This window comes from Pelodiscus sinensis, chromosome 2, assembly GCF_052426305.1.
Source record: "Pelodiscus sinensis isolate ZL-2025 chromosome 2, ASM5242630v1, whole genome shotgun sequence".
NCBI lineage: Eukaryota > Metazoa > Chordata > Testudines > Trionychidae > Pelodiscus > Pelodiscus sinensis.
Genome location: NC_143053.1, coordinates 63,624,729 through 63,639,836, shown reverse-complemented (window position 1 = coordinate 63,639,836; position 15,108 = coordinate 63,624,729). Strand labels below are relative to the sequence as shown.

The window sequence follows — 15,108 nt, the reverse complement described above, 5'->3', positions numbered from 1 at the left end:
TTAAAGATGGCAGGGGATTGGGTGGGCTCTGCCCTGCTACATCCCTTCAGAAAGCAAAGCCAAATGGAAGGCAGAAACCTGGGGGGCACATGATCTCATGTCCTCTCCTCCCATTCATTATCTCTGCCTTTTAGTATTTGACAGACTTACCACAATAGCAATCAGTGGAGCTGACCACCATAAACCATTAACTAAATAATTCTTATACCTTCACTGGCTTTATCTATGTTTCTTAATCTAATTCAGATGATCTTCCTGGTTTTCCAAACTCTATAGATCTTTCCTTATGTGTATCCCACTGCAAATTATGCATTTCATTATTTTCTATTATTTGCTCCCTCCCAGGCCCTCATCACACCAACAATTGTTTTTGGAAGAAGTTGTTAAAGGATGTGGAGCAGAAGTGAGGCAACACGGGGGAGAGAGGCTGCTGTTTTACTTGTAGTACACTAGCTCTCTGAAAAGGTTGTATTCCAATTAGGCACGCAGACCAGGGAGATGCGGAGCAAAGCCGCGGCAAGAAAAGCCGCTCTGCGTCTCCCTGGTCTGCTGGGGGGGGGGGGGGGCAGAAGACTAGGGAAACGCGGAGCAAAGCCACGGAGGCTTCCTGGAAAGCTCTGCCCCGGGCTTCCTGGAATCAGCCACTGATCAGTTTCAGCAGCAGCTGACTTGGGGACACCTGGAGTAGAGCAGCTGGGGTGCTGCCAGGTTGGTCCCCGCAATGTCGAGGTGCGGCACTGTGGGGACCTACTCAGCAGCGCCCCAGCTGCCCTGTCCCAGGCATCCAGATTCAGCCGCTGTTGAAACTGATCAGCGGCTGATTCCAGGAAGCCTGGGGCAGATCAGCTTTGCCTCGGGCTTCCTTAGTCAGCTGCTGGTCAGTTTCAACAGCGGGGGCTGAATCTGGACACCAGTTCTGACTTATATACAAATTCAACTTAAGAACAAACGTACAGTCCCTATCTTGTACGTAACCCGGGGACTGCCTGTACACAGAAGCTGCACTTGTAAAGTTTTGTTTTAAGTTAAACTAGTAATTCTCTGAATTTTTGTGTCCCACCATAAACCAGAATCCCTAAAACAGTGGCCTCTTAACAAAAGTTGTTCTAGTGTTGTTTTTAGCTTTTGAAATCTGTAACCTCCCTGTTTCTGTGGCACCCTGATTTGCAGGTTAGAAGTGAACTCACATTCCCCTGCCCCGATCCCTGTGTCTTTTCCTGTTTGTTCTTTATGCTTAAGTACCCAGATGCCAGCTCAAGGGCACCCCCTCGGACTGGAGTCCTACCAGGACAGGAAAGGACTCTAGCTGCACCAGGGCCAGTTTCCCTCCGGGCAAAGTCGAGGGAGGCTCCTTTTATTTTGGGCGGAGCTGGCGTAGGCAAAGCAGGAGGCCCTCGCTGAGGTCAGGGCCCGTTGTCCTGCATGGTGGGACACAAACACAGGGGAGGAAGGGAAGGACTTTCAGTCTAATCAGACCGGACGAGGCGGGGAAAGGCCGAGGCGAGGGCGGGGAGCGGGGAGGACTCCACCTTGTATTATCCGCCTAGCTGCGGGCGGACCGAGGGCGCCCCGAGGCTGGCACCAGGGCAGGCCAAAGGCGGACTCCCTCCCCCAGGTGCTGTGGCAGGGCCCTACTCGCCCCCATGGGGCACGGCAGGGGGCCCGCGGGAATTCCCCGCGCCACGCAGGGGGCAGAGCGCGACCAGCCCGGGCCGCGCGTGCAGCGGGACCCATTGTCCTGCCCTGCTCACGCGCAGCGGTGGGCCCTGTCTCTTTAAATGGTGCGGGGCAGCTGTTCGGGCATTTTCGAGATTAGCCCAGGGCCACCTGGTGCCTGAATTCGCTCGCTCCTCCCGCCTCCCTCCTGATGCCCCCTCCCCGGGGAGCGGGGAACCTGCCCGCGCCGCGCCAGCCCAGCAATGGTGTGTGTGTGGGGGGGAGGGAGGCCGCTTCGTTTCCATTGGCCCGAGACTCCGGCCAATCAGCGCGACGGGGAAAGTGCCGTCAGGGAAAGGAAAGCCCTGAGGGTGACGTCACGGACCGAGAGGCACCTTCAGCGGGGATGGAATCCCGGGCAGAGGGGCCGGCCGGGACTTGCGGCTGCCGCCGTGGAGAGGGGCCGCGCTGAGCCGATGATGAGCGCGCAGCCGCCTCTGCGCAGCGTGCTTGGGGAAAGAGCCCGGCTTGCATTGGTGTGCGGGGGCTAGGAGATTCCGTGGAGCAGGGGGGAGCTGCCCACGCGTGGAGGGGGAACACGGGGTGTTTACGACGGACCAGTTCCCGGGACCTGCCCACTCGAGGGGGGTGGAAGGAAAGATTTGCGGTAGCTACCCACGAGGAGACGTGGGGGGAGCAATCCCGGGGAGCTGCCCCCCAGGTTGGGGGGCGATTCCGGGAGCTACTCAGGGGTTGGGGGACCCCGAGGAATTGCTCAGGACTGGGAGCTTCAGGGTAAGAGCATGGTGGAGCGGAATAGGGGGAGGGTGTCCGCTCTGGGTGTAGTGCGGGTTGAAGGGCACTCTGCGTGATGTTGGGGGAGGGGAGCCTTGTGGGTTGCCATGGGGAGGGGACAGAAAGTGCCACAGAACGGGTTCCCAGAAGTCTGTGGAAATGGGTGTATCGTGGCATCATGCTCTGTGATGGGAACTGGTAGTGGCTGATGTATATCTAATGTTATTTATACAGCTTCCATACTAATCACACTGTACCATAATCATACTATGCCCTATATTCATTTTATGCTGCCTGTTACATTACAAATAAAACTCCAAATGTACCTATAGCTAGTATTTTTCAGTCTTTTTTCCTCAGCATAACAGTGGGAAAACAAGACAGTATGATGAAAATTATAAGTAATCTTTTTTAAAATAAAAATAGCAGCTGTCAGCTACTATTTGAATTACTGATTTAGATTTTCAGACTGTACCTACCCAATTAGTACAAGGGTGAATATAATACAACTGCCTACCTGAGCATATTACAGAGACTAATAATTAGCATTCACAGATTAGTCTTTATTGTTAAAGAAATGATACAAATGTATCAAAAGACAGCTCCATCCCATTCTGGCATAGAGTTTTAGAGAATTCTGAGAGGTTGCCTCCCAAATTACATTGAAATCAATGGTAGTTGGGTGCCTAACTCCCTTACACATCTCTGAAAATCCCAGTCAAACTGTCTTTTTTTTTATGTTTGTACAGTGGCCTGAAGAGTGGGTCTCAACCCTAATCAGGGCCCTCTGGGAGCTATTGTACTATAAATAAAATGAAACACTAGGTCAGGGAAGTAGGTTTTATATTTCAAGTCTTTATAAACCATATTCATTAACAGGTTATATGTTTCATACAGTTTTCCTCAGCAATGTGCTTTGAAACAGTTTAAAGCAATGCTAGTCAGGGAACTTATTTCTATCCTGTCCAAATTTGTCTAAAAGATATAGTGTCTTTCAAAACCGAGATCCCTTGTTAGAAGGTAAAGTTAATATGCTTGAGTGCCATTCAGTTGAGAGTGAGGCGATGTCTACACTACAGAGTTTTTCTGGGATACCTCAGGTATCCTGGAAAAACTCCGCTATATCCAGGGAACATGTTTGCTTTTCTGACATTTTTTGCAGAAGAGCAGATGTGCTTTTTTGGAAGCCCTGTAAACCTCATTTCACAAGGAAGAAGAGCTCTTCTGAAAGAGGAGGTTTTTCCAAAATTTGCCCAGTGTAGACGGGCCAACTTTCAAAAAAGCCTATTCTGAAAAAACAATCAGAAAAAGAAATGTAGTGTAGACACAGCTGCAGAAAGTCAGGTCAAAGTGAGTCCCTTCTCAATTACAGTAACAGGTGGATGAGATCTGACTCTACAATAACCATGGCAATATTCTCTCACTTACATGCTCACTCAGAAGTACAGAGTCAGGAAGTAGACCCAATAATAAGCTTGTGTACTCTTTCAAACTGACGGAGCATTTCAAAATTAATGACTTCCTTATCTGTACTTTTACAGTTTATTTCATAACCTTTCTTGTAGGTACCCCTTTTCCCATGAACATTTTCTTATTAGCCTGAGCATGGTCAATATGCAAAGGAGGTGAGGGTGGGAAAGGGCTGGTTTGGAACCAAATTCACCTTTATGACCTGGGGCCAGGATTCTCGTGGCCACCACTACAGCCTACTGCAGCCACCAAACGCTGTCACCATTTGCACAATGTATTGGTTGGGACCACTAGAGCTGTAGGATTCTACATCACATGTCCCCTCCCTTGCAATATTTCACATTATCCTTTGCTGTAGACTTTGTCTGAAATGTACAGAGACCTTTAACACGGTGGTATGGAGATCCTTATATGTATGGGGCCATTTCACAATCCCCTGGTCTCCCTGTGCTAACCAACCACAAACTTTATGTGGCATAGAATGTCTTATAAGGGCACTTGGTACTGGTGTAAGAATTTCATTGAAAGTGATGATATGATTCAGTTTTTTTAGGGTTTGAGTTCTGCTTCCATTAAAATCAACACAAGCTTGTCCTTGTTTTCAGTAAGAGCAGCACTGGACCTTTAATGGAGAAAATATATACAAGGGATTTAGATTCAGATCCTCAAAGGCAATCAGTGAGAGGTAGGTTCTTATATATCTTTGAGCATCTGGGCCTTTGTGGCTATGACTCACATCACAGGGTTTTTTTTTTTTTTTTAAATCTGCTGTTTTATTTTTGCTAATGGTTCTCCATTTCTGACTGCATTTGGAACTGTTTGTAAAATCCTTAAACAGACAAAATTCCCGTCAGAGTTTTCCCTGACTAAAGATTGCCGGACCTGGGTCTCATAAGTAATAATTGCTATTTGGGTAGTGCTGATCAAAAAGAGGGTACTTCACACAAAATGGAAATATAATATTTCATTAAACAGCTTTTATTTTTCCTTTTATAAAAATTTGAAGAATAAAAAATATTTTTTCAACAATTTTTGAATTTTTTACTTTTACAGGTAAAGGTGGAATGGAAGAGAGAATGAATGGATTTTTACCCTATCAAAATGAAATAAAGAATGTGGATGATCTTTTTTTGTCAAAAATGATAGAGGGAGGACAAAAACAATTTTTCATACAAAAATTTCTTTTTTGTTGAAAGCCCATTTTTGTTTAATTTTTTGACCAGTTCTATTACTTTCAGTACAGTTGATTCATTCACGTGTGGACTTGCCCAAAATCTTCCTGTATTATGTCCTTGTGTTTAACGCCTCGTGCCTAACTTGATATATTTTGTACATAAGGGCAATTTAGCACTAAAATAAAAAAGTGGGAATTTATAAAGGAGTACTGCATAACCAGTTTTTTCATTAACTACGTCCCTTTTTCTAGAATTAATCCAAATAAATTAGCGCTGGACCTTAAGGCATGAGCATTTTATTTAACACAAAGATATTTTCTCACCAAAATTTTACTTTATACTATACTCAACTTGTTCCAAGCCTGTATTTAAAATAAAACTTTCGTGGAGATGGTTGAAATTAGGATGCAGTGTATCTGACTCAGTATAAACTGTTGGTTTTGCTAGAACCTCTTGACTTTCAATTTTCTTTTCAGGCAGGTATAGTACATCATGGACATGTCATGTAGAACCTCAAACTCTAATCTCATGCTGAGCTATTTGTCATTTAATGGGTAATTTTAAGGGCTTTAAAAAACTGGCAAGCAACACTTCTCTTCTTTTTCTCTCTACATTTTCCAGTTTAAAGATGGGGTCAGTTCTATTACACAGTATCTAATTGTTTTGTTTTATGCTGGTAATTTGGATCAATTTAATTCTATTAAATAGAAAGACAAGCATTGTCTGAACAAAACATATTATTTAATTGATTCCAGATATAATTGGTCTGGATTTTTTCTCTAATTCCAACTCAAATGACCTCCTAGAAATTATCTTGATCATATGTACTAAACTGGGCCCTGATCTTACAAACACTATTATGTCATGTGTATTGCTTTCTTCTTACTTGTCTCACTGAAGTCATCTTAGCAAGCATTATGTATGGCAGCAAGTGTTTGTCCTACACCCTCTCCCCCGCTTCAATATGCATTAACACCAATTTATAATTTCCAGTGTCTTCACTCTTTTTGGGACTCATTTTTACTAGCGTAATCAAGGATATGCCATCAAAAGTGTATGATTGTTTGCCATGTGTAGAAGAGATGAATATTTGTTTAAAGTTGCAAGATTATTTCAATTAGTAGTTAAGGTTTAAGAAGTTACTGTTTTGAATGTTGAAAAAACTTATGTTGACACAGTGTTATTAATGACACATGCAGGATGACAGCACAGTAGTTACATTTACATAATGGCACAGGGCCTAGGACAATATAATGCATCAGATATGCTGCCTGATTCTACAGTAGAACATTTCAGAAGACTTGATTGTAAACAGCGCAGCCAAGAGTAGCTTAAAAAAACCCCACTTTTATTATCTCACATCTCAACTATGACAGCCACCTGCTCTCTAGGCTTGACAAATCCCCATCTTGCCTCCACCCCATTAAATCTTTTAAAAACGTTTTGGCTAATAAAGGTACTCCCCGACTTACAAATGGGTTATGTTCCGAACACCTGGTCATAACCCGATTTGGTCGTAAGTCGGAAATACCCTTAAATGCACTGCCCGCACTGTTTGAAAAACTTGACATACATGGTTCTCAACTTGAAAATATTATAATAGAGTTAATTGGAGGTTGGTCGTAAGTACAGATGGTCGTAAAGTCGGTGTGTTCGTAAGTTGGGGAGTGGCTATATAATCTTTCTGGCTTATTGTTTTGGTCACATTACTCGCTTCCTTGTATTCCTCCATTGAGTCCCCTTTTCCCACTGTACCAAGAACAAACTATTCATCCACACCTTGTTTGGAGGCCTGCCAATGGGCAAACCCTTGCTTACAGTCATGAGATTGAATGATAGGAGATCCCTATAAGAAATGTTGCTGAGTGGAAATGGGCATCTTCCTGTTCCACCTTCCATTTTGCTGCAATTCCACTCCTTTTTAGTGCTGCAATGAGTTGCCTGACTCAGAAAATATTTTTGTTTAATTTAAAAGTTTAATAAAGCTGTGGTTACTTGATTGTGCCTGTCTTTGTCATCATTAGCTCCCTGCTAAAGGAATCAACATTCTCTTTCAATGCTTATTTCCCACAAGGTGTGGCCAGAACTGAACAGAATATTTTTACTTGGAAAAAATCTATTTGACAAAATTCTTTGTTGGCGTAACTCCAAAAAGTCAAGTTGATTAAGTTATTACACAAGAGATGAAACTGATCTACTGCCCTATAAACTGTGCAACCACACTCACACTTGCACTGAATATTTGTGTTTGTCTTTATAAAATTAGTATCCAGCAGATAGTTTTATTTTATTTATTTTATGTAAAGTAAAATAAGGCAACCTTAAGATATATTCTCCATGTTAAAAAAGTAAGATCTATTTTTCATTAATTAGCAATATGAGAAATTGTAGCATCCTATTAAACCAATGATACCTAAAGTGCAACCTAAGCTAAATGTTAGATCCTAGCATCACAAAATGAAACTCACACCTAACTGATCCATAACATCAGGATGAAGACAAAGCTGATCAGCTGCAAGGGTTTATGGCTGATTAACTCAAACAGCAAGTAATTTCTGTTCAGCTATCAAGAAAGTACAAACAAATATAGTTTGGCACGCTTGTTTCTAGTATAAAAAGAGTCAGTGAATTTAGGCAAATTAGGTGTGAATTTGTTTCATGTTAACCAGGTTTTCAGTGCAGCTTCCTCCATGCTTCCCTAGCCCGTATGCTATCTATTATCATAAGATGTGTGGGGACGGTTGCAGCATGGAACTCAGAATATTTTGAGTTCTAATTATGGCTTTCACAATGATTTCTGCTATGATACTGTGAAATCCTGGCCTGTTTTTCAGAGGTACTGAGCACCTACAACTTCAAGTTAAGTCAACAGGAGATGATGCTCAGCACCTGTAAAATCAATTAATATATTTAGTGTTCTCATCTGTGCACTGAAGATAAAGAAAGGAAAACTCACTTATCAAATATCTAGAATTATATCAATGAATTGCCTTTCCAAATTTGGAGTGTACATACCGTTTTTTGCTTTTTTGTTTATTTTGTTTGTAAAGCATCTTGACTGCATATAAAAAAATGGTTTAAAGAGACATACAGGAATATAGACATAAGGTTTCTTTAAGAGTGAGTTACTATATTACAAAACAAGCATCAATACAACATTTATGACATCATTTCTAGTGCTTTTTTATTAAACTGAGTGAAATCTCTGATTATGCCTATTTATAGACCAAGCCTTTCTATCAATTGGTAGTATTTTTAAAAAATTGGTCTTTTTTGCAGGTAAATGTACTTTGGTTATGTATTAAATAAAAAAAACCAAATATATATATCTGTCTGTCTTCTGTCTATTTTGCTTGGTATATAATTGGTGTGTAGAATATATCTATATATATAATTTGAACCATTCCTCTGTGATTAAACATTTTTCTTTTTCCAGTGAAAGGCTATCTATCAGTATCCTGGCAGCTACTAGTAACTGAGAAATTAATTCATCATTTCTTTTTTGTGTGACTATTTTCACTGAGAATCCCAGGAGTATTACTAACAGGTCACTCTGTAAGAAATATCCAGTGTTTTGTGATATTTGGTTTACAGCAGGGATGTTAAATATCAGCTAATTCAATAGTTGAATAACCTCAAGAATTATCGGTTAGTCGACTATTTTATAATCCCTGGGGGCAGGGCCAGCAGCCAGTGTGCTCCAGCATCACTCCTCAGGAGCCCCCTGCCACTTTGCGCTGCTGTTGCATCTCAATATTCTCTATGGCTGGTCATGTTCACCATATATGCATACATTTACAGTGCATAAATATGCATCATTTTCCACAATTTCTGCAATATTTATCCCCATTCAGTCTCTCTCTCTTTAACCTGATTTGTATGTAGTGCTATTGAAATAGCATTTTAAAGACATTTTATTTTATTGTGCTAAGTTGCTGGTCCTCTTTTGCAGATCAAACTCCATTCCTCTGAGGTAATTAGTCTACACAGGTCCTTCTCCCAGTATGTCATATGTGGACTTGTATTTATTAGAAAAGTTGTTTGCAAAGATAAATGATAACTTAATTCTTATTTTGTTTCCTAAATGACTTCACTTCTCTTAAAGTTAGCTTTCCATATAAAACAGTTCCACAAATTTTGAGAAGCACAGTGCCTATCTTGAAAGTACAGGTACCTTGGGAAAGTGAGACAGTTCAAATTAATTTTTATTTCTAAATTAGAAAAGTTTATTTACTGAGTATCTTACTAGCAGTATGTATTCCATGGCTTTCCTAATCTTTAAAGCTCTCTGGTTTATGATTTGGGTTAAGATCTGGATTATTTGCAATGGGTTCCATTAATGAAGGAAAGAAACTTTCCCTAACCTATAGAGTAACCTTTGGTAAAGAATGTGTATACTTTTTATTAATCCACGGTAGAATAACAATGTTTTCACTGCCACAATGTTCATGACTATAACTATTTATAAGAACATTATCAACATAAAATCACAGTCCTCCTTGAATTTTTAAAAAATCTGCTATTTAAACAAGGAACCACTATACATCTCGGTACTTACATAGTCCCCGAGAGCACAGAACTCGAGTACCTCTTGAGTATTTTGAAATACAAAACCACAACAACACTAATTTCTCTTACTTTTCAACTCCTATGATTCAGTTTGAGCAGTCTGTTCTTTGTATCTGAAGTCTAGTTAAAGAGCTGAGTTTGGCTTTCAGTTTTTATATGGTAAGGCCCATGATCTGTCTGTCCTATGGGAATGAATTCCATAGTGTGTGAAAGTTATGTGTTTCCTTTACTGTTGTCCAAGAGTTCCACTGCTCCAGTGGAATAAAGCTGTAGAGATAAGTTATGATCACAGAGGCAAAAGGAACCTTTCAGGTAACTAATTTAATTCCTGGATAGCTTGGAATATCCAGGCAGAGCCCTTCAGCTAAGCTTTGTATTCCATAGGGAGCTGATGCTGAGAGGAAAGCTCCAGGTTGGTCTGTTTGTGTTGCTAAGCAGATGAGCTATTTTATTTTGTACCATTTGGAGCTCTTTCAGGGAATGTGGCTTCATTTTTAAGTATATTGAGTTCAGCGATCAAGCATGGAGATTAAAAATACGTGGTTCACCCTGGCCAGGTCTGAGCACAACAGGGAGGATTGCAATCTACTGAGCAAAAGGAATCATGTCTGTTTGGGTGTTGTGGAGTCCAAAAAGACTCCAAGGTTGCAGACCAATGTAATGACCTGAAAGCAAATGTTCTTGTGACAGGGATGTTGTAGAGGACAGTAATATCCTTCAATGTTCTTCACTCATTATAGAAATGCAAGAATTGCCACACCTGATGAGAAGTGGATGGGAAGCCACTAAAGTACACAGTTATGTAATCACTTGCTTATAGGGAAAGAAGCATCAACGTCTCCTTAGTTTGCATGAGAGCTGATAGCCTTCCAACTTTTTTTAAATTCTCCCCCAGCGTAACTCTTCCTAAGAGTTTCATTTCCACCTTGCCTGGGGTTTAGATTTAGAAAGATCTTTCTCTACCTGCTAATTTCAAATCAGGTTTCAAAAAAGCCGGAGATGGAACTGTTTGATGTAAAGAGGATGTAGAGCTACTTGTCAGCTGTGCTCTGTTGGCACTTCAGTATGTGTTATCTCATCTGCACCCCGACTGAGTGATACAGAAGAAGATGGAATCTTGTGGGATTCTACTGCCAGGGGCTTTAGAGGCTGAGGAATAGCTCACAACAACCCTCTGGCTTCTGTCTGAGATGAAGGAACTGAGCCATTTCAGGACATATCTGTTTACTCTTGCAGAGTTTTGGAGGCAGAACAAGATTATCAAAAGCGGCAGAGAATTATAGCAACATGTACTCTCCTTATCTGTGGACAAGTGAATGTCATCCACTAGACCTCCAAGTGGTGTGTCTGTACCATGCTTCAGCATAAACTTAAATTAAAGGTTCCTAGAATACTGACAGATAATTCCTGAGGTAGGAATAAGTGATCCTCTGGAAAAGGGCTTTATTTCGGAGGATCGCGCCAGTCTAGACGCTTTTTTTCCGGCTTTTCCCCAAGCCGGAAAAAAAGCGGCAGACATGTTTATTTAAATCCGCGGGGGATATTTAAATCCCCCGCGGATTTCCCTATCCTGACTTACTGATTTGCATCCCTTTTCCGGAAATTGTGGCCAGTGTAGACGTAGCCTTACTGTTTAGGGGGAGTTCTTGAACAAACAGACAAATTCTCTCAAATATATAGATTTCAGCCGGAGGATCCAGATTGAGGCTTGTACATCTAGGGATTACCTGTGAAAAATCTAAGGTGGAGAGTTCAAGGTGTTTGGGACTTTATGGATTAGCTGGATGTCCAGATTAGCCTTATTTCTGCATTCATAGATTAACTGGATACACTCAAAGGATTTTGCTGTTCCTGCATTTGATCCAAGGAGAGAGTAGAATAGCTACTTTATTCAGATGTGTCGTCTCTGTTCAGTGAGTGAGTTGTTTAAGATTACTGTAATTGCGCTTGCATTACCCCAGAATTTATCTTAAAGTGTTGATTCCCCATTACAGTTGTTTGCTTTTGTGCCTTTGCTTGGTGCATCAATTTTACTTCCTCCTGCTGAATCTCACTTCAATCCAATTCAGGAGAGAGAAGCCTTCTTGGCTGTGTCTACACTGGCAAGGTTTTTCCGGAAAATCATCTGATTTTCTGGGAAAACTTGCCAGCTGTCTACACTGGCCGCTTGAATTTCCGAAAAAGCACTGACGATCTAATGTAAAATCATCAGTGCTTTTCCGGAAAAACTATGCTGCTCCCGTTCGGGCAAAAGTCTTTTTCTGAAAGACTTTTGCCCAAAAGGGCCAGTGTAGACAGCACGGTAGTGTTTTCCGCAAAAAAGCCCTGATCGCGAAAATGGCGATCGGGGCTTTTTTGTGGAAAAGCGTCCTGCCAATCTAGATGCACTTTTCCGAAAATGCTTTTAACAGAAAACTTTTCCGTTAAAAGCATTTTCGGAAATTCATGCCAGTGTAGACGTAGCCCTTGAGTATTGTGTTGTATCTCTTCATGTTCAGGGGACACACACCACATCTTATTGGAGAGAATGGAGCATCTGAGATGTCTTGAATCTTCCAAATGACAGTAATCTAAATACAAACCACTGCTTCAAAAGGCTCTGCATCAAAACACCGAGAGACAGCTTTTAACTGAGATACAGCTTTTTAAAACTCTTCTGATAGAGATGCTTTGAGTCAAGATGTGAAGATTTGGGATATGCATGCAGAATGTCCTTTGAACTTCCAGCTGTAGAATCCATGCAGGGCAATAGCCCTTTAATATAGACATCCTGAAATCATGGAGATTAAGGTAGGTAATGTCTTCTGAAATGTGGCCTTGCTTCTTGGGTCACAAAGAAGCAGATGTGCTTACATCTGTAGCTTCTTTAGGTAGAGGTGCCTGTTTATAGTCCTACAGTGTTCTCTACTTTGTATTGGTAGTTCTCGAACACTCAAAGTTCCCAGAGTATTTATGAACTGTTATAGGAAATGAGGCATAGAGTAGTGAGACCTTGTACCTTTAAGGCCTGACTTTGTACAGATGATTTTTTTGGTGTTCTACATATTACTGTTGTATAGTTCCATCCTTCTTTTCTTTGAAGTGACAGTGTCTAGACCTGAATATCACATTTCACTAAACCTGCCTTTTAAAACAGATGCTAGTTAATCAAAGCCTACAGAACCCAAACTTCCCTATGTATTTTCATGTGATGGTAAGTCATTCACATTTTATAACACTGAAGCTTTAACCCAACACTTTGTAATGCCATGCAATTATTTTGATTGTTCTAAATTGGAAACTACTTATCTGAATATATCATTTGATTGAATTCCTATTCATGCCGTTCTCCCATCACAGTACACATACAGAATTCATTGGAAAACCATATTATCTGATTTCATTCAGCCATATATGATATATAATAGAACTCTAAACTCTGCTCATCAAGAAACTGAAAGGGAATGTTTTAGGGGAGAACAAAGCTCTGGCTGTTTAGTATCAGAATGAATTTTGCCTTCCTGTGTCACAGAGGGCACAAACTCGTTGATAGTTAGCTGATCTCTGGCCTGATTCATGCTAGGGACCTAAGAGCAGGAAGCAGTCAAATGATACCTTAAGAGAAGCAGAATTACAAGTAACTCCCTGTCTCTCTTGTTTGTTTACTTTGTGCCTTTGACAACATTGTGTAATCAGTTTCAGTTTCCTCTTGTGTAGAAGCAATTACTATGTTAGTGTTCTCTGTGAAGCTCTTTCACACATTAGGAATAAAATGCTTTTTAAAATTAGAATAAATTTGATTATAACACTACATAAATCAGCAGGGCACTTGGTGTATCTGTGGCATCAGACTTCTTTAAACTAATTTTAAAAAGACAGAATAAATCCAATCATCTTTTAAACTCTATAGAAGATCTCCATACATAACGTTGGCGCCAGCAGCTTTTAAAAAGAATTCTCCATTGCAATAAAGGAACCTAATGACATGCCCCTACATATACACAGCACACAGGGGTGCTTAACATGTGCATCCAAGGGCATGGAGTCAGCCTCCTTCAGGAACTGTCCCTTCTCCTTCCTTAGGACTTTGTGAAAGGTGTTACATGAATATAGTATTCACACAGGAAGAATGGGCATCCCCCAATTTTGCAGATTTCTGAAGAATCTGATTTTTTTTAAACAATGGAGCTGCCCCTAGTCCTGGAGACTGCTATAGCTAAAGGGACTTGTTAATCACACACATTCCATAGAGCTGCTCTGACAAAGAACTGAGAGACCAGAGCTAATGCAGAGGCACTGGGCTGTCCTGGATCCACCTGACTCTGGGCTAGCATCCTGACATGTTATATCGGACCCCAGCCCATGCTGGAGTAGTTGAGAAAGAACTGTGTCAATGGATTCTTCCAGACCTGCCCCCTTGGTTTTTAACATGAAAGGGAATGTTGCCCACCACAGAAAACCATCAGTTAAAAACAGATAGTTTGTGGGCTCAGGAAGGAGGGCACATTATTTTCTGACTCTCTCAGTCACACAACCGAAAGATATTTAAACAGTTAACTTGCTATTCGGATCACTTTTAAAACTCACCCTTATATTATCTTTACTGTAGCAGAGGTTTTCAGTATGATTCTGGAAAGGGTAGCCTTTGTGAATGTTAAATAGGCCAGCAGAGCATTCTTTGTGGGGGGTTACCTATGGAATGAAAAAGATGTTGCTCTTTGTATGATGAATGTGAATTTATAATTTATGAATAGGAAACTGGTCTCCACTGAGCCTTAATCAGCACCAGCCTACCACCCAAATAAAATATCAATTCTGCCACAGATGCCAGGATGCTTGCATAGGCATGCTGGTTAGTACTGGAGGGGCGGCTTGATTTTGAAAAACATCACTGCTGCTGAAGGAAGGTGAGGAGGAGCCTGTGGGTAGAGAACGGGCAGTAGTTTCACAAAAAAGCATGTTCACTGGCGCTACGGAGCCTGTCCCAGGTATGTTTCGAGGCACGGGTCCCTACTTTTCCTAAGACGCTCTCCGCGTGAGGAGCTGCAGCGGTGACACTCCAGAGCCGCTGGCGGGGGGTGCCGCGGAGCCCCGGCGGGAGCGCTCCCCTGCGCGGCTGCACGCGGCGCGAAGCGCAAGCCGAGGGAAGGACGCGGCGGCGCGAGGGGCCGGGGGTGCCCGGCGTGGCAGGCAGGCAGCGAGTCTCTCGGGCGGGCGGAGTTTCGCTTTGCAGCGGCTGGGAAGTTTGCGGCGGCAGCCAGGACTTGCCGGGACTCTCCCATGGGTGGGCGTCTCGCTGGAAGCCCGGGCCGGGGAGCGAGGCGGCCGGGGGCGGGTCAGTCCGTGTGGCCGGGACCCTGCCGCGGGGCTCGCGTCCCGGGCTGTATGGCGCGGGGCGGGCTCCGGGTGACTCTGGGTCCCTCGCGTCCGGGCAGCGCCTCAGTCCCCCGCCGCCGCCGCCGCC

General features: G+C 42.4%; 1 long non-coding RNA gene across 1 annotated transcript; it reads left to right on the top strand.

The window, feature by feature from the left end:
* The first annotated feature begins 1,651 nt into the window (after positions 1-1,651).
* LOC102459119 (uncharacterized) lies at positions 1,652-5,070 on the top strand. The gene is made up of 3 exons (XR_331368.5): positions 1,652-2,451; positions 4,527-4,606; positions 4,975-5,070. It is a non-coding gene; the product is annotated as an uncharacterized LOC102459119 (long non-coding RNA).
* The last annotated feature ends 10,038 nt before the right edge of the window (positions 5,071-15,108 follow it).